Raw genomic sequence first — 8,783 nt, forward strand, 5'->3', positions numbered from 1 at the left:
ATTTTCCGATTTTGCTGAAATTTGACAAAGTGAGTTGTAGTAGGCGCTTCGACATCCTTCGTCAATTTGGCTCAGATGGGTCCAGATTTGGATATACCTGCCAAATAGACCGATCCTCCGATTTAGGGTCTTAGGCCCATAAAAGGCGCATTTATTGGCCGATGTCGCCAAAATATGGGACAGTGAGTTAAGTTAAGTCTCTTGACATAATTCTGCATTATGGGACAGATCGGTCCAGATTTGGATATAGCTGCCATATAGACCGATCCCCCGATTTAGAGTCTTAGGCCCATAAAAGCCACATTTATTATCCGATTTTGCTGAAATTTGGGACAGTGAGTTAAATTAAGCCCCTTCACATATTTCTGCAATATGACACAGATCGGCTCAGAATTGGATATAGCTGCCATATAGACCGATCTCTCGGTTTTAGGTTTTGGGGCCATAAAAAGCGCATTTAGTGTCCGATGTCGCTGAAATTTTGGACTGCGAATTGTGTTAGGCCCTTCGACATCCTTCCTGAATTTGGCTCAGATGGAACCAGATTTGGATATAGCTGCTATATACACCGATTTTCCGATTTAGGTTTTTAGGCCCATAAAAGACACATTTATTATCCGATTTTGCTGAAATTGGGGACAGTGAGTTGAGTTAGGCCCTACGACATCCTTCATCAATTTGGCCTAGATGGGTCCAGTTTTGGATATAGCTGCTTTATAGACTGATCCTCCGATTAAGGGTCTCAGACCCATAAAAGCCCCATTTATTATCCGATTTTGCTGAAATTTGAAACTATGAGTTAAGTTATACCCCTTGACATAATTCTGCATTATGACACAGATCGGTTGATATTTGGATATAGCTGCCATATAGACCGATCTCTCGGTTTAAGGTTTTGGGGCCGTAAAAAGTGCATTTATTAACCGATTTTATCTCAATTTGGGAAAGTGGGTTGTGTTAGGCCCTTCGACGACATCCATCGTCAATTTGGCTCAGATCGATCCATATTTCGATATAGCTACCACATAGACCGATCCTCCGATTAAGGGTTTTACGCCCATAAAAGCCACATTTATTATCGGATTTTGCTGAAATTTTGGACAGTGAGTTGTGTTAGGCCCTTCGACATCGTTCGTGAACTTGGCTCAGATGGGTTCAGATTTGGATATAGCTGCCATATAGACCGATCCTCCGATTTAGGGTCTTGGGCCCATAAAATGCGCATTTATAATCCGCTTTCGCTGAAATTTTATACAGAGACTTATGTTAGGCTTTTCGGCATCCGTGTCGTATATGATTCAGATCGGTTTATATTTGGATATGGCTACCAAAAAGACCAATATTTAGCTCTACAAAATTGAACATTGACTTTTACTTATTAGACCTCTCAATATCCGTGTCAAATTTGGTCCAAATCGGACCATATTTCGATGAAGCTGCTATGAGGGCATAAATTGTGCATTATTCAGCGGATTATGACGAAAGGTGGTTTACATATATACCCAAGGTCGTGGGAATCCGAAATTCGGCACTGCCGAACTTAACGCCTTTTTACTTGTTGAGCACTCAAAACATCGATTTGATGAATCATCCGCCGTAAAGTCTTAACTTGGCACCGAGTGACTTCTAGTTATTCCCGTACCTAAAAAATAGATGAAAGGTCAACGTTTTTCGACACCTGAGGAAGCGGAAGTAGAAGCTCAGAATGCATGATTTGGAGATTCCTTTATCAGAGTGTTTTGCCACTCGACAATTGGTTCAAATGCATGCAAGAGTGTATAGATCTTAATGGGGAATATTTTGAATAAAGCAATTTTCGATGATTAACATTTGTTTTCGTTCGCTCGCACGAATCATAAAATGCAACCCTCATATAATGGTTGGGATAAAAAACCCATTTCTTGGTAAAAGTTCTACCGAAAATAGATTTTTAAAATACGATTCTTTCTTGTGGATTTGCTCTGCTTTAAAAAACCCACAAAAAATCTCTTAAAATATTTCACCATTCTTCTGATTGAACACCTTTAAAATGAATATGTAAATCCACACCGCATCCCCTATAAAAGAAAAAGAAATAAAAAAGAAACCCTTTTATGGTATACCTAAATATGTTAAAAAGGTAAGAATGGAAATAAAGATTTAACACCGTTTCATAGAAAATCCTGTTCAGGTGTTAGAAAAGATGGCAACCAACATCATTTCTGGGCTAATACTTCGATACAAAATCTCTTATTGGAAAAGTTTTTATTCTTATATTCTCTCTGTCTCTAACTCTGCCCGTGCCTTAGTCAAGGTTATGGCGAATAAATGTAAAAAAGTTAAGCCTAAATGTGTTTATCAAACATTCTTGGTGTAAGAGAAATAAAGGGGAAGCGTAAACATGAATACCTATCGAAATTTTACAACATTTATAAACTTCGATGGTTTTTTTCTCTTTTTTAACTAACATCATAGAGTTTTTCTTTTGACAGTTATCAAGGAGATAAATATTTTCATAACAAGGTGGGAGAGTGGACAGTGCTTTAAATGCCAAAGGGATTGTAATCGCATTTAAGTTTATGTGTGTTAGAGAGGAAATTTAAAAATATGCAAGGAACCTTTGTCATTAATCCATCTTATTTACCACTTAGCAAGAGTTGTAATATTTGGTCTGTTTTATGTACCAAATAAAACGCTTTTCCTGCAAAAAGCTTTGTATTTAAACGCTGACAAACTCCACCATAAATAACCGTAATAGGTTATCTATGGTGGTCACCCATAGGGGTGGCGATAAAATTACCTCTGTGGCGTGCCCTGTGCTACTTTCTCTCTTGAATTTATGTCATGGGATCCACAATTTATCCACCCGCTAGGGAAAAAATTTATAAATTGTGAGTAATGCAAATTTGTTCATGAAAATTCCATTAAGGGACTGGGGCAAACTTCTCACAATGAGCGCTGTCTGATTAAATTTTAAGCTCAATGATAAAATACCTACTTTTTATTGCCGAGTCCGAACGGCGTGCCGCAGAAAATACCGTACTAGAAAAAAAGTAAGGTTAGCATGTCCACCTATGACGCTGAACACCTGGGTTCGAATCCTGGCGAGAAAAATTTCAGCGGTGGTTTTCCCCTCCTAATGCTGGCAACATTTGTGAGGTACTATGCCATGTAAAACTTCTCTCCAAAGAGGTGTCACACTACGACACGCCGTTTGGACTCGGCTATAAAAAGGAGGCCCCTCATCATTGAGCTTAAACTTGATTCGGACTGCACTCATTGATATGTGAGAAGTTTGCCCCTGTTCCTTAGTGGAATGTTCACGGTCAAAATTTGCAATTTTAAAAAGAGTATGTAGACTTTCCGACCGGCTTTTATTCTTCTCTACTGGTTACTTCCAGCTCCAGCGAAGAAATCTTTTGAAGGCAATCACAATGGTTCCGAGACGGCCGGAAGCCCGATGGAAAGAAAAAGTGGTAAAAGACATCTTGAAACTGTCAGCGATTTTAGAAGGAGCGCAGAAGATCGAGGCGCTTGGTATGCTATTCGACTAATGGCACAAATGTTCTGTCATACCCAATTAAAGCAAGTAAAGTTTGCCAATCTGTCTGTCCGTCCGTCTGCCTGTCCGCCTGTCTGTCTGTTCGTCTGTCTGTCCGCCTGTCTGTCCGTCTGTCTGTCCGTCTGTCTGTCCGTCCGTCTGTCTGTCCGTCTGTCTGTCCGTCTGTCTGTCCGTCTGTCTGTCTGTCTGTCTGTCCGTCTGTCTGTCCGTCTGTCTGTCTGTCCGTCTGTCTGTCCGTCTGTCTGTCCGTCTGTCTGTCAGTCTGTCTGTCCATCTGTCTGTCCGTCTGTCTGTCCGTCTGTCTTTCCGTCTGTCTGTCCGTCTGTCTGTCCGTCTGTCTGTCCGTCTGTCTGTCCGTCTGTCTGTCCGTCTGTCTGTCCGTCTGTCTGTCCGTCTGTCTGTCCGTCTGTCTGTCCGTCTGTCTGTCCGTCTGTCCGTCTGTCCGTCTGTCTGTCCGTCTGTCTGTCCGTCTGTCTGTCCGTCTGTCTGTCCGTCTGTCTGTCCGTCTGTCTGTCCGTCTGTCTGTCTGTCCGTCTGTCTGTCCGTCTGTCCGTCTGTCTGTCCGTCTGTCTGTCCGTCTGTCTGTCTGTTTGTCCGCCAGTCTGTCTGTTTGTCCGCCAGTCTGTCTGTCCGTCCGCCTGTCTGTCTGTCCATCATTCTGCCCATCTGTCTGTCCGTCCGCCATTCCGTCTGTCTGTCCATCATTCTGCCCATCTGTCTGTCCGTCCGCCATTCCGTCTGTCTGTCCGTCTGTCTGTCCGTCTTTCTGTCCGTCTGTCTGCCCGTCTATCTGTCTGTCCGTCTGTCTGTCCGTTTGTCTGTCCGTCTGTCTGTCCGTCTGTTTTTCCGTCTGTCTATCCGTTTGTCTGTCCGTCTCTTTATCCATCTCTCTGTTCGTCTTTCTGCCCGTCCGTCTGTCTGTCTGTCTGTATGTTCTTCTGTCTCTCTGTCCATGTTAATTTGTGTACAATTTATATGTCGCAAATTTCTTTCGTCAGTCTTCAAATTTGGCACAGTCATCTTTTTTGCCTAGATGAGCGTATTAAAATCTAAAGAAATCGGTTAAGACTTGGATATAGATCTCACATACATATATGTATCTATTGCCCGTTTTTATACCCACCACCATAGGATGGGGGTATACTAATCTAGTCATTCCGTTTGTAACTCTCGAAGTATTCGTCTAAGACCCCATAAAGCACCGAGTCGATCTAGCCATGTCCGTCTGTCCTTTTATCGAAATCACGATAGAGGTCGAAAGCGTAAAGCTAGCCGCTTGAAATTTTGCACAGATATTTTATATCGATGTAGATCGGTGGGGATTTCAAATGGGTCATATTGGTTCATTTGACTTCTTGAGCGCCTGGAAGCCGCAATGGTTGTCCGATTTGGCTGAAATTTCGCATGTAGTGTTCTGTAATGACTTTCAACAACTGTGCAAAGTACGGTCCAAATCGGGTTTTAAAATGATATAGCTCCCATATAAGCTAATCTCCCGATTTAACTTCTTGAGCCCTTGGAAGCCGCAATTTTGTCCGATCTTCTTAAAAGTTTGCACAGCGAATTCCAGAATGACTCCCACAACATATACAGATTTTGGTCGAAATTCTTAATTTCGCATGTTAACAAAGTTTCATTTCGACCTCTTGGCATGCATACCCAGTGTAGGGTATCACTAGGTCGGCCATCCCCGAGTTTAGCCCGCACCCACTTGCTGTGTTTATATGCATTTCGTTTGTTCTTGAAAACCGCAAATCCCCCTTATATTTGATTTGCCATGATAGTGGGCAACACAAAATTTTGGCCCTGAAAATGTAAAATTTCTTAACTCGCAGTCAGCAGCCCCAATTTAAATGCAAAATTTATTGTATAAAAGTTTTTGTTTTGAGCCCTTGATATTTATTTTTTTAAGATAAACGACCCTTAAAATAAATATTTTCTTTGGTTGAAGATAAAGAAAACAGAGACAATTTCTCCAAGCTTTTAATACACTTGTGAAGACAACAAACACATGTCTGGCCTTCAATTTTCGTCAGCCTTTATGAATGTGGGTGTGCTTATAGTTGTTCCATTGTTTTGTGCCTTTGTTATATTTTGAGCACAAAATATTATTTGCGTGCTTTTGATTAAGGTTTATTGTTTTGGCAACTTGCTTGTGTTTCAAGGACATATTGACATGTCTGTCCATATGGCAAAATTTCGCCCAAAGGAAAATTTTTCGCAATTTATTTGGATTTGTGTGAAGGATTGCGTTTTTTTTCTCTTCACCATGCTTCAATAAATACCCAAATGGGGTTTGGCAATTTCTCCCCTCAATGTCACTATTGTGTTTCTATGCATTTATATGAATCAAAGTGGTTGAGAGCAAACAGTGAAGTGGGATCAGGTGGCAACAAATCAAAATAATATTATGACAATATTTTGTTTTAAAGGTGTAAAGTCCAAGATCGCAATTTTGACTCGGCTCCGAATCCGGACAAAATTGCACCTCTCCGGTCACTTACAACTGCTATGTTTTATACCCACCATTATTTAGTTGGTATGAGGTGCTCGAATCTAGGCAAAATGGGTTTCAAATGAAAAGTATTAGCGACTAGAATACGAATTTGAGAAAATAAGTCTAAAAATTGGACCCGAGAAGCACCTACGGAGTCTATAAACCGATTTTGGGCCTTGACTTCTTGAGCCTCTAGAGTGCGCAATTCTTATCCGATTGAAATGAAATTTTGCATGACGTGTTTTGTTATGATATCCAACAATTGTGCCAAGTATGGTTCATATCGGTCGATAACCTGATATAGCTGCCATATAAACGGATCTTGGGTCTTGACTTCTTGAGCTTCTAGAGTGCGCAATTGTTATCCGATTAGAATGAAATTTTGCACGACGTGTTTTGTTATGATATCCAATAAATGTGCTAAGTATGGTTCAAATCGGTTCATAACCTGATATAGCTGCCATATAAACCGATCTTGGGTCTTGACTTCTCTAGCCTCTAGAGTGCGCAGTTCTTATCCGATTGTAATGAAATTTTGTACGACGTGTTTTGTTACGATATCCAACAACTGCGTCAAATAAGGTTCAAATCGGTCCGTAACCTGATATATCTGCTATATAAACCGATCTTGGGTCTTGACTTCTTGAGCCTCTAGAGTGCGCAATTGTTATCCGATTGGGATGAAATTTCGCACGACGTGTTTTGTTATGATATCCAACAACTGTGCCAAGTATGGTTTAAATCGGTTCATAACCTGATATAGCTGTGATATAAACAGATCTGGGGACTTGACTTCTTTAGCTTCTAGAGGGCGCAATTCCTATCCGATTTGGCTGAAATTTTGCATGACGTATTTTATTCTTACTTTCAACAACTGTGTCAAATAAGGTTCAAATCGGTTCATAACCTGATATATCTGCCATATAAACCGATCTGGGATCTTGACTTCTTGAGCCTCTAGAGGTCGCAATTATTATCCGATTCGCCTTGAAACCGGACCATATCTTGATATCGCTCTAATAGCAGAGCAGAACTCGACAAATGCGATCCATGGTGGAGGGTATGTAAGATTCGGCCCGGCCGAACTTAGCACGCTTTTACTTGTTTGTTTTACCAATTTTCATTTTAATCCGAAATTTAGGATGCAGATTAGGAGGATGATGATTAATATGAGAACATCACATCTTGGGTGTAAAATGAGCCTACATTTAATATTCTCCTGAGGATATTAAAATGTATTGTCACATCAAAGCGCCTATCCCTGGAAGCGCCCACGACAACAAAACCACCCACCAAGGGGGCATTTTTGGTAACCATGGGGATATAGAGGCCTTTGCCCCAGGAACGAACATTAAATACGTTTTCCTAGGCTCAAAACTAGGTGGTTGTGCCCTGTAAAGTACATTTTCCACCAAATTTGTCTTTGACCCTACAAGGCAATGAGTGATTTTTTTGCTTTTATTTTTATGGGAACACTGGCTTAAACAGCTCACTCACGTTTCGTGTTTTGTTTCACTGTCAGTCATCTTATGTTTGATCTATAATTTAACCATGAATCGTCTTAAAAACGAGCAACGCTTGTAAAATATTGAATTTTATTATCAAAATGCGTGCTTTGATAAGAAAGTTCATCGCGCGCTACTTCGACGAAGCAACTAAGCTCATTTTTGCTCAATGGGTATGTATATAAACAGAATTGGCGATTTTTTCGAGCGAAGATCAGCCAGAAGCATTGCAAGAGCTAGCAATGCATCCAGAAAAGTCTCAGTTTGGTGTGGTTTGTGGGCTGGTGGCATAATTGGACAGTACTTCTTCAATGCGATGATGCGAATAGTAACGTAATTGTGGATGGTAAGCACTATCGTGAGATAATGTCCAATTTTTTTTTGTCCAAAATGCAAGAGCTTGACTTGCTTGACATGTGGTTTCAACAAGAAGGTGTCACATGCATGCGTAACAATGGACTTATTGAGGTACTAGTTTGGTGAACATTTTATTTCACATTCAAGTCCGGTCAATTGGTCGCCTAGATCGTGCGATTTATAGATTTCGTGCAATTTTATACCCACCACCATAGGATAGGGGGTATATTCATAAAAAAGGAGGCCCCCTATCATTGAGCTTAAACTTCAATCGGACTGCACTCATTGATATGAGAGAAGTATCTCCGGTTCCTTATTGGAAATTTAATTTAGTAGTACTTATATCGCATATATCGCGGAAAAGTGTTTACGATGCGAGTTCAACACTTTATTAATTTAACAGTCATTCCCTTTGCAAACATCAATTTCCGGACCTATGAAGTGTATATATTTCGGATCGTAAAATTCTAAGACGGTTTAACGATGTCCTTGTGTTACTCTGTCTGTCCGTGCGTCTGTTGTAATCACTCTAGAGCCTTAAAAAATTAAGATATTGAGCTGAAATTTGGCACAGATACGCCCTTTTTATGCAAGCTGCTTAAGTTCTTGAACGGGCCAAATCGAACCATATTTGGATATAGCTGCCATATAGACCGATTTTCCGATAAAGGGTCTAATGTACATAAAAACCTTATTTTTCATCCGATTTTGCTGAAATTTGCAACAGTGGATTATTTTTAGCCTACCGACATCTGACGTAATGACGGTTCAGATCGGACAATATTTAGATAAAGATGCGCCTCTGAACATCCTACCTAAATACGGTACTGATCGGACTATATATAGAAATAGATGCCATATAGACCGATCTGCCGATAAAGGG

The sequence above is a fragment of the Stomoxys calcitrans genome, chromosome 3 (assembly GCF_963082655.1).
Source record: "Stomoxys calcitrans chromosome 3, idStoCalc2.1, whole genome shotgun sequence".
NCBI lineage: Eukaryota > Metazoa > Arthropoda > Insecta > Diptera > Muscidae > Stomoxys > Stomoxys calcitrans.